The 18924-nt window shown below is 41.8% G+C and overlaps 1 protein-coding gene and 1 long non-coding RNA gene across 6 annotated transcripts in view; both read left to right on the forward strand.

Annotated features, from left to right (window-relative positions):
• Positions 1 to 18924, forward strand: part of FTO (FTO alpha-ketoglutarate dependent dioxygenase) — a 393836-nt gene that overhangs the window by 36694 nt on the left and 338218 nt on the right. The window lies entirely within an intron of this gene.
• On the forward strand, positions 10668 to 11074 carry LOC121045304 (uncharacterized). Its single transcript, XR_005797691.1, has 2 exons — positions 10668 to 10732; positions 10809 to 11074. It is a non-coding gene; the product is annotated as an uncharacterized LOC121045304 (long non-coding RNA).

An 18924-nucleotide genomic window follows, 5' to 3' on the forward strand; every position in this document is an offset into this window, starting at 1 on the left:
ACTCCCGTGAAATAGATCTTACTGTTATCTCCTCTTTTCAGGTGAAGAGACTGGGGACAGAAAGGTTAATAATGTGCTTGGAGACCTGCAGCTAGTAGCTGGGAGAGCTAGGTTGAAACACAGGCTGCCTTGCTCCTGAGTCCGTCGTACCGAGGAAAGTCCACCAGACTCTTCTTCTCGGCTCTGCTGTGATGGGACAAACCAAGTCAGGCTCCTGGCTTCGTGTCTCTGAAATACAGCACCACCAGTGAACAATTTCTGCCTGTACCCTGGTCGGTACAGAGTCCTTTCTGGAAATCTTGGGATCACCCGTTGTGTCACCATCTCTCTTCAGTCAGGCACGTGTCTTCCGGTCTAGGAGCAGCTCTAAAATCTGACCCCTCATTCCTGCCGCCTCTGCTTCAACTCAGATCCTCTCAAAATACCTCCTTCCAGCAAAATGGCAGCAGCCTCCTAACTGGTTTTCTCATCACTCTTCTTCCCTTCTCCCCCGGCATCTGCCCTCTTTGCTGGTCCATAGTCTACTTAGCTAATAAGATGGCTTTTCTTATTATTGGGCTGCTCTCAGTTCATCATGGGTCTTCGTTAAATGTGATCCTATTGCCTGTAGGATCAAGTGCAGGTGCCACAGGTGCGTAGGTGTCCTTTTATTTCCAGGCTGATATCTAACTTCCCTTTCCCTTCCCGGCCCTGCCCCCACCTGCCCTCCCCCTCCCAGGTCCCTCTGTTTATTTTGTCAGGGACACCCCTTCAACTTCACTTCATCCCTCCAACCCACTGTCCTCCGCCCCTCCCCCACCACGCACCTGGGGGCAAGTCCAGCTCCTTCTTGAGATTTAGCTCTAGAGTTTCCGCCTCTGCAAATCCTTCCTTCCGTTGTGCCCATTTACCAGTTCACTTTGTGCCTCACTGTTGCATTGGTGTCCTTGGTCTGTCTCTTTGGTGGCAAGTCCCTGGAGAGCAGGAACCCTGTCTGCATCTGTCCCTGCAGTGCTAAGTGCGGTTCGCGCCAACAGGAGGCCTCTCGTGATACGTATTTTTAATTTTGCATGATGGACACATTTTCCTGATGTCTGTGTGAGGGAGATTCATATGTGCGCGTGCACACACAACCACACACACTCACACCCGCTCCCTCGCACTTATGTGTGTATGCTGGTGCTCCTTGTTACCCAGCGGCAGTATGAGCCTTCGTTTATTTTGCCTGCGTGGTGCCCTCTAGGGAAACATACATTGGTTCTGTCGGGCTGACTTTATGAGGAAAGAACGTGTATTCAGTGCGGTCTGCGCAGTTTTGCAGGTGCTTTTTCCAGCAATTTTTTAGCCACGTTAATAGCATGCTAGAAATCATGCCATTACACGGAGGGATTATAGTGGAAAATAGCAGCTGTCCCCCTTATTCCTCCTCAACTTCCCCACTTTGAGATGACCACTCTTTCTTTTTCAAAAGCAGCTTTATTGAGGGCGCCTGGGTGGCTCAGTCGTCTGAGCGTCCGACTCTTGATTTTGGCTCAGGTCGTGATTTCATGAGCCATGAGATCAAGCCCCACTTTGGGGCTCTGTGCTGACAGTATGGAGCCTGCTTGGGATTCTCTCTCTCCCCCGCTCTCTGCCCCTCCCCTGCTCACACTCTCTCTGTCTCTCTGTCTCTCAAAATAAAACTAAATAAACATTTAAAAAAGCAACTTTATCGAGATGTGATTTACATACATAGTTTACCCATTTAACATATAGAATTCAGTTTTTTCCAGCTTATGCAGAGTTGTGGGACCATCACCACTGAAATCTAATTTTAGAACGTTCGCATCTCCGGAAAAAAACCCTTGTACTCGCCAGCTGTCACTCTCCATTCACTCCTGTCAACCAACACTCCCAGCCCTAAGCAACTGGGAATCTACTTTCCGTGTTTATAGATTTGCCTGTTAGAGACATTTTATATCAATGGAGTCATTTAGTATGTGGTCTCTCGTGACTAGCTTCTTTCACTTAGCATAATCTCTGTTTTCAGGGTTCATCCATGTTGTCGAATCTATCAGTGCCTTATTTTCACGGCCGAATAATACTCCATTTTTTGGATGTACCACAATTTGTCCATTCATCACTCGATGGACACGTGGGTCTTTCCACTTTAGGGCTATGCTGAATGATGCCGCTGTAAACATCCGTGCACAAGTTTTTGTGTAGACACATGTTCTCATTTCTCTTGGGCATGTGGATAGGAGCGGAATTGCTGAGTCATGTGGCAACCACTCGTTTAACTTTTGGAGGGACCTGCTGGACTGTTTCCACAGCAGCTCTGCTGTAGCACATGCCCAGGAGTAATGTAAAAAGGGTTCCAGTTTCTTCACTCCCTTGCCCGTACTTGTACTTGTCCTTCTTTTTACCTCTCTGATTTAATTCTCACAATTCCTCAGTGTAGTCGAAGAAAAACATTCTTACTCTTATTTCGTAGATGAAAACTCCCAAGTCATCAGACAGATGAAACAAGATGCCTAGTATACATGTAAATAAGAGGTGGAGAAGAGGCAGGGATAGTTCAAAACAACAGGTCATCCAAAAAGAATGAAAGAGCTTTGCCATCAGGTAGTTAGAGCTATGTCAGGGATATTTCCCATCCCCACATTTTCTTTTAAATCAGTGTGATTTTTTGTTTGTTTGCTTGTTTGTTTGCCTGCATTAAAAAAAATTGAGGTATAATTCACATAACATAAAATTAACCATTTTATGAGATGACTGCTCCTTGTCCGTGGGCTTTTCTAATGGTTATATTGTCTTGAAAAATATTTGCATGTGTTTAAAAGTACTTTGTTTATTTACAAAAAAAGAGGAAGAAATACAAATTTGATTACCAGAGAGCTATCGTAGATCTACAGGAGGAACAAGAATATAAGGACCAGAGGGCAAACTGAAAGTCACTTGCTTTGAAGGAATTAAGATAATTGGGTTGCCTTTCTTCCATACTTTAGATATAGTCTTTTCAAAATTAGAAAGATATGCCTGCCTTGTATTCTGACATGAATATTTAGCAGTGTCATCTCTAACCCTAGGATCATACGGTAAATGTTAACAAGAAACACCAGAACTTGTGTTTTTCCTGTCGTATTGTTTTTCTACAGGATTGGTGACAGCTAGAACGGCTTTATGACATTGTGCCTGCAAAGCTGAATATTACACGTGTAGCTACCTGGGTAGGTGTAGAGTGTATTTTTTTAAGAGCTGGACATACTGACTGGATGTCATCGGTTACATCTGTTTTATAACCCTGAAGAATTTTACATATACTTGGACAAAAATTGGCGATAAGAATTTTATAATGAATTATATCTCCAGGGTGCATTTCTGCTAAGTGAATAGAACACATTCTGAAAACATGAACCTTCTGACGTGCACACACGATGAAGAAGTGCTTTATATAAAATTTTCAGTTTTTTGTGTGTGTGTTTCTGCTCATTGTGGTGTAGTTTTATTTTTTTGTGCGGAAACAGGCACATTTCACAGTACGGTTTCTCAGTCTGTTTCGATTCTCCATCTCATATTGGCTCGTTTTCAAATAGATACATGGTTTCTGTCCACTTTGGAGCATCGTGGGGACCACTGAAAATGTTATCTGTGGCTTAGCTGACAGTTTTTATTGCTGATCTGGTGGTTACCTGGTCTGTCACTTTTTCAGTGCGTTTCAGAGTCTCCGTGTCTCCGTAGACACTTTTCCTCAGTCCCCTGCCCATGTCAAAGTGAACACAGTTTCCCTGTGTATTCTAATTATAAAATACATGATGATACATTCAGACAGTGCCGAAAGGTTTGAAGAGAAAGGGAAAGGCATCCTTAGTCTTACTTCCCAGATAAACAGAACCACTGTGAACATGTTGGCCCTAGCCAAATGGGGTCAGTCACCTAGCTACGTATAGCCTCTAGGGCAAATCTGGCCTCGACCTGTTTTCTTATGGCCCCTGAGCTAAGAATGGTATTTATGTTTTTGAATGGTTGCAACAACATCTAAAGGAGAAATACTATTTTGTGACATGTGAAAATAATAGGAAATTTAAAATGTAGTTTCCATAAATAAAGTCTTACTGGAATGCATTCACGTTTATGCTTCTCCATATGGTATATGCCCACTTTCATGCCGGAATGGTGGACGTGAGGAGCTCTGCCAAACCGATGGTCTCCAAAGCCTGAGGTATTTACTCTCTGGCCCTTTACAGAAAAAAATTTGCCGATCCCCGGTCTATGACCTTCAAGACTTTTTTCCCCTGTGCATTTATGTGAATATCTTGTGTGCACGTGTTTTAAGCAATGGAGTCATCCTGTGTGCTTTTGTAATCCACCCTTTTTCATGGAATATTATGCTTACCAGGAACTTCCGCTAAATTCTTTTTTGTTTGTTTGCTTATTCCACTGAATTGAAATCTGAGGACCATTGCTTTTTTTTTAATGTTCTCGTTATATAAACTCATTAGATGTTACCCAGGAATGGTGATCATAATAGTGATAACTTATCACTTAGAATTGGTTTTAACTGCTTAATGAATTAAGGACTTTTTTTTTTTTTTCCACCTGACTCATGAGACAGGTAGTGGTGAAACTGCCCAAGGAGGTCACGAGGAGCCAGGATCTTTTTAGCATCCTGCTCTGCCATTCTCCGAATAGAATTTCATTGAAAGATGGCAGATAGACTCTGTCATTGCTATGTGACAGATTACCACAGAACTTCTTGGCTTGAAACGACAAGTATTTGTTATGTGACATGTTCTGTGGGTCACACAGATACAGCTTAGCGGAGTGCCTCTGGCTCAAGGTCTCTCATAAGGCTGCATTCAAGGTGGTGGCTGGGACTGTGGTTATTTTATTTTTTAAGTTATTTACTTATTTTTATTTATTTGAAAGAGAGAGAGAGAGAGAGAGAGAGCAAGCGAGCATGTGAGCGGGTTTGGGGCAGGCGGAGAGGGAGAGAGAGAATCCTGAGCAGGCTCCATGCTCGGCACAGAGCCTGACATGGGGCTCGATTCCACAACCGTGAGATCATGACCTGAGCTGAAATGAAGATTCGGACGCTTAACCGACTGAGCCACCCAGGCGCCCCAATTATTTTAAGACCAGAGCGAGGTAGGAGGGGATCTGTTTTCAAGCTCACTGTTGTGGCCGTTGGCTGGCCTGTTGGCTGCAGGAGACATCAGTCCCTCGCCACACGGGCCTCTCCTTAGGGCAGTTTGCAACGTGGCAGTTAGCTTCCCCCATGTTGTCTCTGTGAGTGTGTGTGAGAGAGGGAGAGACAAGAAGTTTCAGTCTTTTTGTAACCTAATCTTGGAAGTAACATCGCATCACTCCTGTAGTATTTTTTTTGTTGTTGTTGGAAGTGAGTCACTAGGCCCAACCTGTGCCCAAGAGGAAGAATTCCATGAAGGGTCTGAACACCAGGAATTAGGAATTATTGAGGGCTATCCTAGAGATGGCTTACATCAGTCAGCATGAGGTTTCACTTAAAGGTGATGGGTAGACCCTCAGCCAGTGGTCCAAGGTCCATGCAGGAAGGAGAGGGTAGAAAGGCTTTTTTTTTTTTTTTTTTTTTTTTAGGAAAACAATAGTAGGTTTACACTTGTGTTTCATCAGCTAGAACTATGCCACAAAGCTACCCTAGCTGCCAGGCAGTCTGGGAAGGCAAACTTTTTAGGTGGGCCCGCTGTTGCCCGAGTCAAAATCAGGATTTTGTTGATGAGAACAGTTGTCAAAATAGATGCTGGGTGGGCACCAGGTGGTATATCTACTATACCCACCATCTAAGGTGGTTGTAACGGGTTCAGTGACGTAACAACCGCACACTTGTCTGGTTTATAACATGCACTCAATTAAACAGTAGCTATGCTTATTGCTATTACTTATAAATTATAATGTCGCTTTGGAAGTTGGCTTGTTGAGATAACGTTCTCTTGCAATGATACTGAAAGAAGTAGCATGGGAAGAAGAAACTAAACATTTATTGATGGCCTGGTATGTGCCAGGCATTTTATTGATACGTTATCTGATTTAATTCTCGCAGAGAACTTGCAAAGTGGGATTATTTGCCCCATTTCACAGATGAGGAAACCAAGGCCCAATAACGTTGAGTGGATTGTTCAAGGAGCACATCCCACTGTTGTGCCTTGAATGGGTCAGAGACTGTAACGATCTGTAGTTTAGCTCTTAGCTCTTGGAGTGAGCAGGTAGGGATTGGGGCAGCTGGATCCTCTGGGCCCTTCAGCTCCAGCCCAGCAGCCTCTTCTGGTTACTGCACCGCGCCTTGCAATTATCATTTTTTGCATGCTGCATGATGCGGCACAGGCTTGAAAGTACTGCTCTATCGGCGAGTAGGAAGCACAGCTGGAACTTGAACCCAGGCGTGTTTAAGTCCAGAAGCCGCCCTTCTTTCCGTGATTGGGCCCTCCCCTATGTCTAGAAACAGTGAATCTTAGGCTAACATAGGAGTTCAAATCCAGCTTCATTGAATACATAATTCGATGTATTGAAGAAATACATTTCTTTTGTACTTACATGTCTCTCTTCCTTATATTTCTCTTTCTCTCGTGTTTCTCCCTCCCTTGTTCTCAATATAACCATCGCATGCTTAAGAGGGGGTTTAAAAAGAGATTAGGGTTTCAGATGATAAAGTTAGTTAACATTATTTGCTATTAAACTGTAATCTGCATGGAAACTGACTTGGCCACTAGGTGTCTCCTTTTGGTTCTGTTCTGTGTCCTCTTAGAAGGCACCTAAAACGTATATAAGGAAGATTAAGCAACAGAAGATTAAAAAGTAAATGGGATCTGTACTCTGAGGATTCCAGTTGCCTTTTTTTTTTTTTTCTTTTGGTCTTTTACTCTCTACTTCTGTTCCTCCTTGCTCATGGGCTGATGTTTAGATAATAGATCAGTTCTCTGGAAACTTAGATGAGTCTTTGATAACCTCCTTCTCGCTTATTTAACTATTGTAAAGTGAGCAGAAAGAACTTCCGGGCTCATCTAGACAGGTAGTAAAATAACCAGATTGTGTTGCCCTAATATTTTAGGGACAATTTTAATAACAATTTATTATCATGGGAATACTTGTGTTACGAGGCAAATAATGATTGTATTATTAATATTAATTTCCCTGTTCTGTAATACAGTAACATTGGCTGTAACCTACATGTGTTATTTTCTGCAATTCTCACAGGAGCCCTACATCGTCGCCATTTTCCCCCTGATGTTAGAGATAAAGAAGTTGAAGCTTAGAGATTGGTTAATTTGGCTTCAAGTTTAATAGAGTTTGGTTGCTTTCATATCATGTCCCCTCCATTTGGAAGTGGTTAATTCATTATAGTAGTGGGGAGAGTTCAATTTGAGTCAATACAATTTAAAGTACTCAAGAAATAATTCCACCAAGAGCACTTCCGGGATCATGGTTTGGTTGCGAGCGCAGAACTCCTGTTTTCCGCAAGTTGCCTTGTAGAAGTGAGCAGCGTCTCTGGATGTGGGCTCCCTTCAGGAAGGCTACAGGCTCTTTGCAGAATTACAAATTGTGTACACTCAGGGATCACTTCCTTTCACTTGCCTACAAATGAGGCACCCATTATCATAGAAACAGCAGGGCATTTGACAGCTCAGGTTCAGACCCCGAGCTTCATAGAATGGAACATTCTTCTTATGCAATTAGGGGCACACTAAAAAGATGGAAATGCAGCTAGGCCTAGGGTTTTCTGAGACTGCTGGCTGATAAGCTCTCTTTTACTCGAATTTCGATTCTGCATTAATTTCCCGCTTTCTCCAATCGTCTTAAAAAAAAAAAATCAGCTCACGCTAGGTTTTCTTTAGTCTCGAGTAATTTAATTGTGCTTAGTATCTCTCCAGTTGACTCCCCAGTTGTGGTGGTGATTTCTGCAGACCACAGGAAAATGTATAACAAATGTGAGATGAGAGAACGTTGTCAGGCAGGTAGCATTTTCTCTGGGAACTTGGAGCCCGGAGAGGGAGCAGTCCCCAGCGCTAACAGGCACACCCCCAAGATTTGCCTCCAACACTGTCAGTTCTCTCTCTTTGTTCCCTTTCCCGACTCACTTTCTGCCAGGGATTTGTGACATATTTTGTAGCAGATCAAATGAGCCCCTGACACCTGATTGCCGAGTGCTTCTTGTTTACAGTTGCTTTCCAAGGACACCTCGACAAGATGGAAAGCTTAACGCACAGTAATTAAATTTGCATCTGCTCTGTGACAGGACTCAAAGGAATTTTTTCCCCCTCCACATATGAATCTCATTGTGGAGCTCCTACTGTCTTTGACCATACAACATCTAAAAAGGCAAGATGTGGACAGGTAAACAAACATTGGTTCAGTCTCCTGCCTATCATTATAATGATGAATATTAATTAAGATCGCTGTTCCCCCTTTCTTACTTGATTTCCTACTCTTCACCTACTTGTTTAGCCAGATTTATAACCGGTCCTAAATACAAGAACTGTGGCTTGGAGGTGAGTTTTTCTTTTTAATCTTTTTAAAGGAAAACAAACATTGCTGAACAATCCGGATTGGTTTAACACCCTTTGGATTGTACATTTCTCACAAATGCTAATGAATAATTCAGTAAAGCCAAACACAATCTGCTGGTGGTATCCAGTGTTATTCACACTTGCTAATGAATAATTCCCTTTGGCTTTTAGAGAGCAGCTCTAAGGAGTGACTTCTGAGACTCAGATGGGTTATTATTGGGCTATTTGTCAGTGTCCTTGGGGCATTGTGAGCCAAAGTCCAACTTGGCTATCCACTCCACATCCCTTCTCTGATTCTTCTGGGAAACATGCCGCTATTTCTGTCTCAGCCTTTTAGCCCTCAAATGTTGCTGTGAAAGAGGCAATGCTATAACGGGATTCAGCTCCACTGTAATTTCATTGAGTCACTTCCTTCATTGTTTCATTCAAAGAAAGAAGTTTTTATTGAACACCCTACGAGGCGCAACGTACTGAGCATGACATTGTGTATGTGCAGAGTTAAAGATAGATTTTATGTGATAGGCCCTTAAAGAGTGTAGGGCATATAGGAGAGGCATGGGGTCTTAGAGGAAGATGCACAGGGTCTTTTTATCAAAATGATCAGTTACCACTTTCTCATTGTGTTCTCAGGTATGCATTTCAACGCCTATTTGCTATTGATGGTGTTGTATGAGGGTTATGTTGCTTTGGGTAAGCCTAAACTTTGATTAATCTTGGAACCGCTCATAGGATAAGCCCTGTAACATGATACCAGAGACAAGGGGGTAAATCTTGTTCATTTCTGCTGCACCGAAGTCAGGAATGTAGTGTATGTCCTGGTTTTATTAGCCTGGAAAGTGTAAAGATGATGAATGTAGATTTATTTATGCCTGAGTTGTCTGTATACCTCACCTTAGCAATCATGCTGCATAACGTAAAACGTGAGATCAATGAGGCACACCTAGCCATAGTGAGATTGTCTCTGGCATCCCTGTATCTGCGTTAGCTTTTTCTGTTCAACTCCTAGTTTTTCCTCTTCTTCCTGAGCACGCTGGAAGATTATAACTCCTGGCTTTCTTATAGTGAGGTGGGATCATGTGGTTACTTCAGACCGATGAAATGTAAGGGGAAGTAGCAGGTATCATTTTCTGGTCAAGACATTTAAGAACCGGGGTACCATTTGCATATATTCGCTTTCCCTGCCACAGTGACCTTGGGGGCCATGTGTTCTAGATTGTGGAGTCTACATTAGGTTGGGTCCGTGAATGACTGTGGGGCAGAGCCCATCCCCTCCCCCACTGGCCCATAGTGGACACGGAATTTGAGCAATGTGGACCTTTGTTGTATAGACCCCCTGAGATTTGAGAGTTTACTCATGATGGAGACTGGACCGTTTTTACTAACACAGAGGGATTAGTGCAGGAGAGGATGTGTGTGTGTGTGTGTGTGTGTGTGTGTGTGTGTGTGTGTGTGTATTATCCAGTTCCTGATATTCTGCAAGATTTCAGCTAGCTTTGCAGAATGTAGTTTCAGTTGGGAATTGGAGGGTAGACCTAATATAGGGAGAGAAAGAGTTTATTTCATCAATGACCGAGGAATCTCTGGGAGAAATAACTTTGGTATAAATAGACTCATGGAAATGAGAGAATAATTAGTAAGGAAAACCAGAGGTGAGGCTATTGTAATTCATGTAATTCAAAAGTAATGAATATTTAATTGTATGTAGCATGTTTAATTGGTAAGATTACAAAACCTGTAATTTTTCTCTTTGCTTATAGTTTATACCGGAGGGTGGCCCTCGAGCTAAGAAAGGTTTTTACATTTTTAATAGATTGTAAAGAAAAGAAGAAGGAGGGTATTCAGTAAGGGCTATATGTGGCCTACAAAGCCTAAAATATTTATTGTATGGTCTTTTGCAGGAAATGTTTGCTGACCCCTGTTTTTTTTTTTTTTTTTTTTATATTTAAAAAAAAAATTTTTTTTTTCAACATTTATTTATTTTTGGGACAGAGAGAGACAGAGCATGAACGGGGGAGGGGCAGAGAGAGAGGGAGACACAGAATCGGAAACAGGCTCCAGGCTCTCTGAGCCATCAGGCCAGAGCCTGACGCGGGGCTCGAACTCACGGACCGCGAGATCGTGACCTGGCTGAAGTTCGACGCTTAACCGACTGCGCCACCCAGGCGCCCCGCTGACCCCTGTTTTAAAATCTCCATACATACACTATTACCAAAAAGTGTCACCTTCACTAAAATGTGAGTTCCTCAAGAACCAGAAGTCAAAGGTTTTATTAATCTGTGTAATTAATTTGTAATCTGTCTTTCTGCCTAGCATGGTGCATAACACGGCACAAGGGCAGAAAAGTTACGTGATTCAATTTCGTACAGAACATGGGAGATATGACATTTTAGAAGATGAGAACTGAGAAGAAATCACGGAAGGCCATAGGTTTGAAGAAATAGAAGTTTTCCTCCTCTGTTCTCTTGGCTGGTGACAGTTTTGGATTTTTTTTAAACCTCATAGATATGGACATTCATTTCATTTTATACTCATTTTCAAAATAAATGTCCTATTTTGAAAGGTTTTAAAGGTATTAACTTCTGCTCTGGTATCACAGTATCGGTAGAGTCTTTTTGTAAATCTATTCATTGTTGATGTTTTCTCCTTTTCCCCGGGCAACACCCAGGTCTCTTTTTCTTTTTTGATTATTTTCATGAGAGTTTCTATAGATTCACTCGCTCATTCATTTGCTCACTCACAGATACATACCCATGGGAAATGAGGGCCTGTCCACACAAAAACGGTTACACAAATGCTCAGAACAACATTACTCATTATAGCCCGGAGTAGAAACAACTCAAAATATCCATCAACTGGTGAATGGATAAACAAAATGTCGTGTATCCCTATGATGAAATATTATTCTGCAGTAAAAAGGCGTGAGCTACTGATGTGTGCTGCAACACTGATAAACCTTGAAAACATTATGCTAAGTGAAAGGCAAACACAAAAGCCTACAGATTGTATGATTCCATTTATGTGAAAGGTCTCTAATAGGCAAATCCACAGAGACAGAAAGCAGATTAATGATTGCCTGGGGCTGGGAGTGGGGCAAGGCAGGAATTGGTGGGGGGGCCCCCCCCGGTTCTTTTTAGGGTAATGGTGAAGTTCTAAACTTAGATTGCCATGATGATTGCAAAACTCTGTGAATATACTAAAAACCGTTGAAGTGTATGCTCTAAATGGATGGATTTTATGTTTTGTGAATTATATCTCAATAAAGATATTAAAAGTAATTACACAGTGGATTGCTCATTTTTTGGTTATGCTGCTGATTATATACCCTCTTACTCAAGTAGCAGTTAGGATTTGAATCTCTTCTGTTGTTTCTTCTTGAATAAAATTTTTTTGGAAACAAATTGATTTATATTCAAATTCCCTCTGACCCTATTCTACATGAATTTATTCCACTTTGTATACTGACAGGTGCACAAGGACATACGCACAAGAGTATTAACTATGGCATTATTTATAGTGGCAAAACATAAGAAACAGCGTGAACTGTCCATCAGAAAGGGACATGTTAAAAAAATTCAGGAAGACGTAGCTGGTGAACTGCCCCAGTACCTTTAAGAAGAGACACTTGTACATGTGCCAGTACGAAACCGTCTTCAAGATATTTAAATTAAAAAAGCAGGATGCAGAATACTTGTTACTATTTATGTAGAATGCTTGCGTAAAGATAGAGAATCTCTGGAAAGATTCAGGTACAGGTAGTTACCTTTTTAGGAGGAGAAGTTTGGGTAGGCCAAGTCATAGGAGAGAGCTTTGTGCAGGGTTAGCCCTTTTTTATACACTTTTTTTTTTTTATAGCAGCATTATTCATAATAGTCAAAAAAGTGGAAACAATGCAGATGTCCATCAACTGATGAATGGGTGAGCAGGGTATGGTATATCCATCTATGCATCTAAGTAGAAGAGCTGGGTCAAAGGGGAGTTGTCTCTAAATCAGTTTTGTTTTGGGGAATTTTAACTCAAGAAGACAGTCTTCAAATATTTAAAAAAAAGAATTGTTTTTAAGTTAAGTTGATTCCTATACCACAGCTCAACAACCAGTCTAGCCCATGTTTATGCATAACCCCTTTTCAATCCACGTGGAATAATTTGTTTGGAGACTCATCCCTTCTCCAGCAGCAGCACCGCCCCCCCCCCCCCCCCCCGCCAAAAACTAATGACGGAACAATTATGTGGTTCCACAGTGATTTTAACACCATCTTCTAACCCGGCTGTGTGGTAGCAGTCTATCTGCAGGGCAGGAATGTGGCTTGCAAAGGACAGTATCACATTGCCCACAATTATTTTAATGTCTCCTGTGAAATGATAAATGAAGTTTTATAGTTATAATAAAAGTAAACGCATTTCCCCCAAGGTATAAAGAGTTTGCAAGTAAAATTTGCATAGTCAGATGTGCTTCTTTTTTTAAAGAATCCTTCTTTGAGGGCTTAAAAAAAAAAATCCCAGGATAGGTTTTCAATGCAGGCATTTATTTCATCAGACCCTATAAGGATGAATGAAGTACGAAATGTTATAAGAGTTGTATGAAAATGTTCTGAGATTTATAGCTGTCCCTCTAGGAACTTACAGTTTTTTGTTGGTGGTGTCATTGAAAAAGTCTTCCAAGTTTTGTATCCGGGTGCATGCTTCGTAACATTAACTTCATGTAATTTGCAAAATACCGGCTGGGATTTTTCATGGTCCTAGGAGGTCCTGTAATTTGACTGTAACTCCTGCTTCTTATTATTTGGTGCCACTTTGGTTTGCGTCTCTCCTAATTATCGTAAAGCCTCCAGCCTACGCCCCTCGTTCCTCGGTGAGACCACCACCCTGAGAGGTGAGCAGCTCTCTCGTTCACGGTGTTTGACACAGTGCCCCCTACTGTAATTCAGAGGTCTCTTTGCAAAAGAGCTCACTGGGCTAAGTGTGGGGCTGTAGAAGCAACTCCCCTTCTCCCTGCTTGTGCAGCTTTCTGCCGTCGCATGAAGCTAGGAGTCCCAGGCTGTCTTTCCAACCCCTGGAGACCTGGCCGCTGTGTTGTCATTGAAAAGAGCTTCCACTTTCTTCCTGTTCCTGCCGCTCGCTACCGCGTGACCCCCAGCCAGCGGCTGCTCCTGTTTGTTCACCGTTTGCCTGACAGGGCACCTCGCTTTGTGCAATTTTGTCTTTGTTTAATTTTTATATCTTCTGTGCCTTGGCCGTGAAACTTGGGTTTGGAAATGTCTATGACTTAAACCCTGCTGTGAATCCTCCCATAATCCCCCCAGGTAGGCCCTCCATATCAGTTTTAGAAGTTGAGATCGATGATGGTGATGATGCGATGCCGCTTAGTGTGGGTTTGTGTAAGCCCATCCATTTGTACGGTTAACCTGTGAAGAACCATATGACTTTTTCTGAGTCAGTTTCCCTGAGTACAGCTGAGCCGTGGTGAGGCCCAGAGAGTTTGTTGGCTTCTTCGAGATTACTCAGCTGTTTAATTTGAGCTGAATCTGCAAGTTAGAATTTCAGGCCCGAAGCATTTTCCATAAACGAAACTGACTTACAGGCTCAAAGATACCTTGGACTCCAATGGGGGGAGGGGGCGGTGTCTAGAAATTGCTGGTGAGTCAGGACATACTACACCCCATTAAAATACCTCAACAGTGAAATACTTTGGGAAAAAAAAATAATGCTTAAGTGTTTAAAATTTTATCCCCCTTCATTATGATCAAAGGAAGTAAGAGATCTTCTTGGAAAATATTCCCGATTGTCTTTAGTCTTCCAGGTACTTCTACAGCTTACTGACAGCATGCCAATATTGCTGATAGTGATTCTTCCTCTTGATGGTATTGTTCGGTTAGCCTGAAGAGAAGCTTGTGCTGGCACAACTGTGCAGCCCGTTCTGATGGCTGTGGGCAAGCCAGGGGCCATGTCTTCTTGCCCAGGTAGAAGGGCTGACCTGTTACTGTGGCTAGTTGGCATGTACAACATGTGTTAGAAGAAGTAATTATTTTTAGCCGACTGACTATGACCAAGATTAATAGCTCTTGAAAGAGCTATAATGAAAGACTGCCCCAACTGGCTTCCACATTATTCTTTATTTATCCCGCTCTCATCCCTGTCACCTTTGGGCATCAGCCAAATGTCATTTATGTGAGATTTGCCCCTTAGATGTGAGAGACTCCTCTTTCTTAATGATGGGAGGTGATTGGGCTGCAGGGCTGAGGCACTTGGGCAGTTGACATGACCCGGAGAGTCCCTCCAGGTCTGTGGGAGTCACAGGAACAGGACACTCACTCCCGAGGGAGGAAGAACATGAGAATGTTCAGCTGTCTGATGTAGATCATTGAGGTATACTTGAGGATTATAGGGAGTAGTTCAAGGGCTCCATTGTCAAGTCTCTATATTTCTGTGGCTCTTCTGTTTGGAACATTTGCAAGTTTCCTATTCTGATTTTTTTTTTTTTTTTTTTAAGTAAAATCATCAACAATTTCCAGTTTTATAAGACTTGGAAATCTCCTCATGGTGGGGACTTTGGAAAAAACCCCTAGTCCCCGTTGCCTTCTCCTGTCATGGTTTTTCAAGTGTACTTAGCTACCCAGAATGCAGGCTGCATTTCCCAGTCTCCTGTACAGCTTAGGTGTGGTCATGTGGCTAATAAGAGGATGTATCCTCTGGTAGTTTCTGGGATGTTCCCTTAAGAGAAAGGTGCTGTGTATGCCTTCTGCCCTTTTCTTCCTAGGCCCTTCCTTTTATCTTGCTGCCTGGGATGTCGGTGCTGCATTTGGATCTTGGGAACGAGGGCCAGTCCTTAGGGGTAGCGGAGTGGGTAAGCGGGCGGCGGTGGCTTGAGTCTCTCCAGACAGTATGAGAACTAACACCCCGGTCTGGCTGAGCCACTGTCATTTTGAGTTTTCTGTCACTTGCAAGCCAAACCTTAGGTGATACATGGTTTGTACGCATTGCAGCAGAGGAAAATAAATCCCGAGCCCTTGGACTCCTGCTCTCATTCTAAATCACACTGTCAAAATCGAAAGCTCCCTCACTCTTCCTTCTTTCAATCCTGCAAATTAAAGCAACCTACCAAAAAGATAATGCATTCATTGATTTAAGAACTAAAGACATGAGAGATACATGAAAGATACACGAGAGGCAAAATAGCCAGTGGGCTGGACCAGGGAGTAACTCATTCGGGGAAATGATCACCAGTCTTAGTGGCCGTCTCTAAGACAGGTCAGGGAGCCCTCACCACTTTCTAGTGTTGGTGGCAGCAACAGCCTCTTTTCTCAGCTTAGTAGAGCGCCTTAAGGATTCAGCTTCATTTGTTTTCGTAAGGACCCGGGGAGCTTTTGAAAATTTCAGGTTTCAAATGTCAAGTCTTTTCAGTGCTTTCAGTTCCCTTGTACGATAGCGCTGTTTATATTTTGCCTGATTCTGGTTTTAAGCCACAAGGTTTGCATGGGGCCATCCTTTCTCTAATATTATCCATATTAGATCAAATGTACTATATTAGCTACAGTGGGTTGCCAATTATTATTAACACAACCCTTTTAAAAGAGATGCTGAGACATGTAATTATTTTTCATGACTTTAAAAACTTTAGAAGGAGAAAAGCAGCTATTTGGTTCACTGTTTCATTAGCATTTGTAAAGTGAACCAAGAGAGAGGTTTTCTGTGCAGTGTTTTTCCTTGCTGTTTCTTGCCTTTTAATTTGGAGAATAGCAGGACCTTGTCTTTTGTTCACACACGGAAAAGTCCATTCAGCTGGAAAACAGAACAGTGTGCTCTTTGTGTACTCAGAGCCTTTGAATGCTTGTGGTCACACACTAGTTGCTGTTTAACTACAATAAAATTGTGACCAAAGGAGATAAACATTTAAAGGATAAATGACAGGGCTGTTAATTCAAAAGCAAGTTTTGTAGCATTGTTATTTTTAGCTAATAGGTATATAGCCAGGAGTCATGGGGATGGCTTTTAAGTCTGAAACTAGTGAAATCCTAGTTTCTATCCAGTAAAAAAAAAAAAAAAAAAAAAAAAGTCACTGGATATTTTTAATGGCTGATCATTCTGAGTTTTAGCAAGTCACTTTAATGCATCTAAACTGTCTTTAGAAACTTCTAGGAATTTACCTGATGTGTTTGCTAAGCTTGGTTGTGTCATATATGAGTGTGTGTATGTACACACCTATATGTACATGTTTATATAATGCCAAGTGTATAATTTAAGAAAAGAGCCTTCAGGGCTTTTATAAGTGTATGAATTCAGAACTTGATCTGTCTTCATGCCTCTAAAACATTATAATCTGCCTGCCCTTTTGTGGAAGAAAAGCATCTTTGAGAATTTCCTTTCCCTATAGGTATATAAAGGGTAAATCTCTGTTTCTGCCTTTCTCCTCTGTGTGTGTGTGTGTGTGTGTGTGTGTGTGTGTGTGTGTGTATTTGTGTGTGTGTGTGTATGTCTTGCAGCTAAAATCTGGGTCTTTGGCATATGACCCTTTGAAAAGAGCTGATTTGGGTTGTAGTGAGGGTATTGAGGGGTTGGACTGCTGTTTATTTCCTGAGACACGAAATATACAAGGTCCCTTTTTGTTGCCTAGTGCTGGGATGTATTTTACCTAATCTTACTCTTCCTTTGAATTATCCATCCTTTTTCCAGGATACCCCACAATAAAATAAATCTAACTACATTTTGCACGTCTTTTCCTTTTATGAGTTCACATTTCATTATAGCGGGGATCTTAAACTTTGCCCACCTACATGGACCAGATAAGGAAGATGATTAATGAAAGTGGCAACTCTGTCTCAGTTTAGGAGAGACCACATGACTGGTGGTGCCAGTGGGGAAACCAGAAGTACATACACTGCCTAGAGGGGCCAGCTATAACCTAGCTTTGGTGTGTCAATGTGGGCCTGGTATTTGTAGATATTTACCTTTTTTTTTTTTTTTGAAAGAAGCTAAAAATGTGGATTTTTATTTGAAAGCTCTTTATTGTAAAGAGCTGTTTGTGAATTGAGTTGTAAAACTTATGTGGTCCAGAGGTGCCAGGGTGGCTCAGTTGGTTGAGCGCCCAACTCTTAATTTTGGTTCAGGTCATGATCCCAGGGTCATGGGATCGAGCCCTGCTTTGGGATCTGCAGTGAGTGTGGAGCTTGTTTGAGATTCTCTCTCTCTCTCTCTCTCTCTCTGTCTCTCTCTCTCTCTCTTCCTCTGCCCCTCTACCCCACTCATATTCTCCCTCTCTTTCTAAAATATGAATAAAATAAAATAAAATAAAGAATAAAATAAAACTTATATGGTCCAAATAAGCCACATTTACTTCCGCAGGCTGGAAGCAGCCTAGGGCCCGCCCTTTGTGATCTCTGTTATTTAGAGTAGTTACATAGCTGATGTAATCAGAGAAGGAAATGTGCTGATTCCTCTTCAAGGAAGTTGAGCGGCCTGAAGAAAAATATGCAGGTTGACATTTGGGGATATCTAAAGAAAAGGATAGGCTTCCATCATATCACCCTACAGCAAGGCCCACCAATTGACAAACTCAGTTTCTGCACGTATAGCTTCCAATTCCATTTGTGTGGTGTGGCCTCACTTGAACTTATAATTGATAGGCAAGGATCATCAAACATGGAAGGATGCCTCCAAAAAATAGGACAATACAAAGCAAAGAAGAAGGAAGGGAGTACAGAGAAGCAGTACGATGTAGAGAGTAGAAGACAAAACTTCAAAACAAGTTACGATATTCTTAGGTGAGGAAAGGTACTTCATGAAACAGGAACAAGAAGTTTATAAAAAGGAATGTTCATACTGTTAATTCTGTTGTGATCATGTATTATGGTGATATTTTTAAAGAAAGGTCGTCTTTATATATTAGAGGTACATACCAAAGAACTATAGTGGAAAGCTTATGATGTCTGAGGCTTGCTTTGAAGTAATTCAGAAAAAAAGGTAGGATTGGAGAACAGGTGAGTTAAGATGAGTAAAATGTTGGTAATTGTTGAGGCTGTGTAATGAGTACATGAGGGCCTACTCTACAGTTCTCTCTACTGTGTATTTAGAATTTCCCATTGTAAAGCATAAAAAAAAGAACATTTAGAGAGCAAGAAAGAACTCTCAGAAATCCAAAATATAATAACAAAAATCAAAACTCCAATAGGATTAGAAAACAAGTAGAACAAAAAAGTAACGCAATGGAAAAGAAGAGAGGAAGGGTATGAAAATAGAGAATCTGTCCTGGTGGTCCAGTATCTCACTCTACAAGGTTGTAGGATGAGAACCAAAATACCAGAAGAGAAGAAATGATCAAAGAAATAATACAGGGTAATTTCCTTGATCTAAAAGATAGGAATGATTTTTGAAATCAGAAGGGTCCACTGAGTGCCCAGCACAAGGGATGAAAACTGACACCTCCAAGTCCTTC

Source organism: Herpailurus yagouaroundi, unplaced genomic scaffold (assembly GCF_014898765.1).
Source record: "Herpailurus yagouaroundi ecotype Mexico unplaced genomic scaffold, PumYag 190, whole genome shotgun sequence".
Lineage (NCBI taxonomy): Eukaryota > Metazoa > Chordata > Mammalia > Carnivora > Felidae > Herpailurus > Herpailurus yagouaroundi.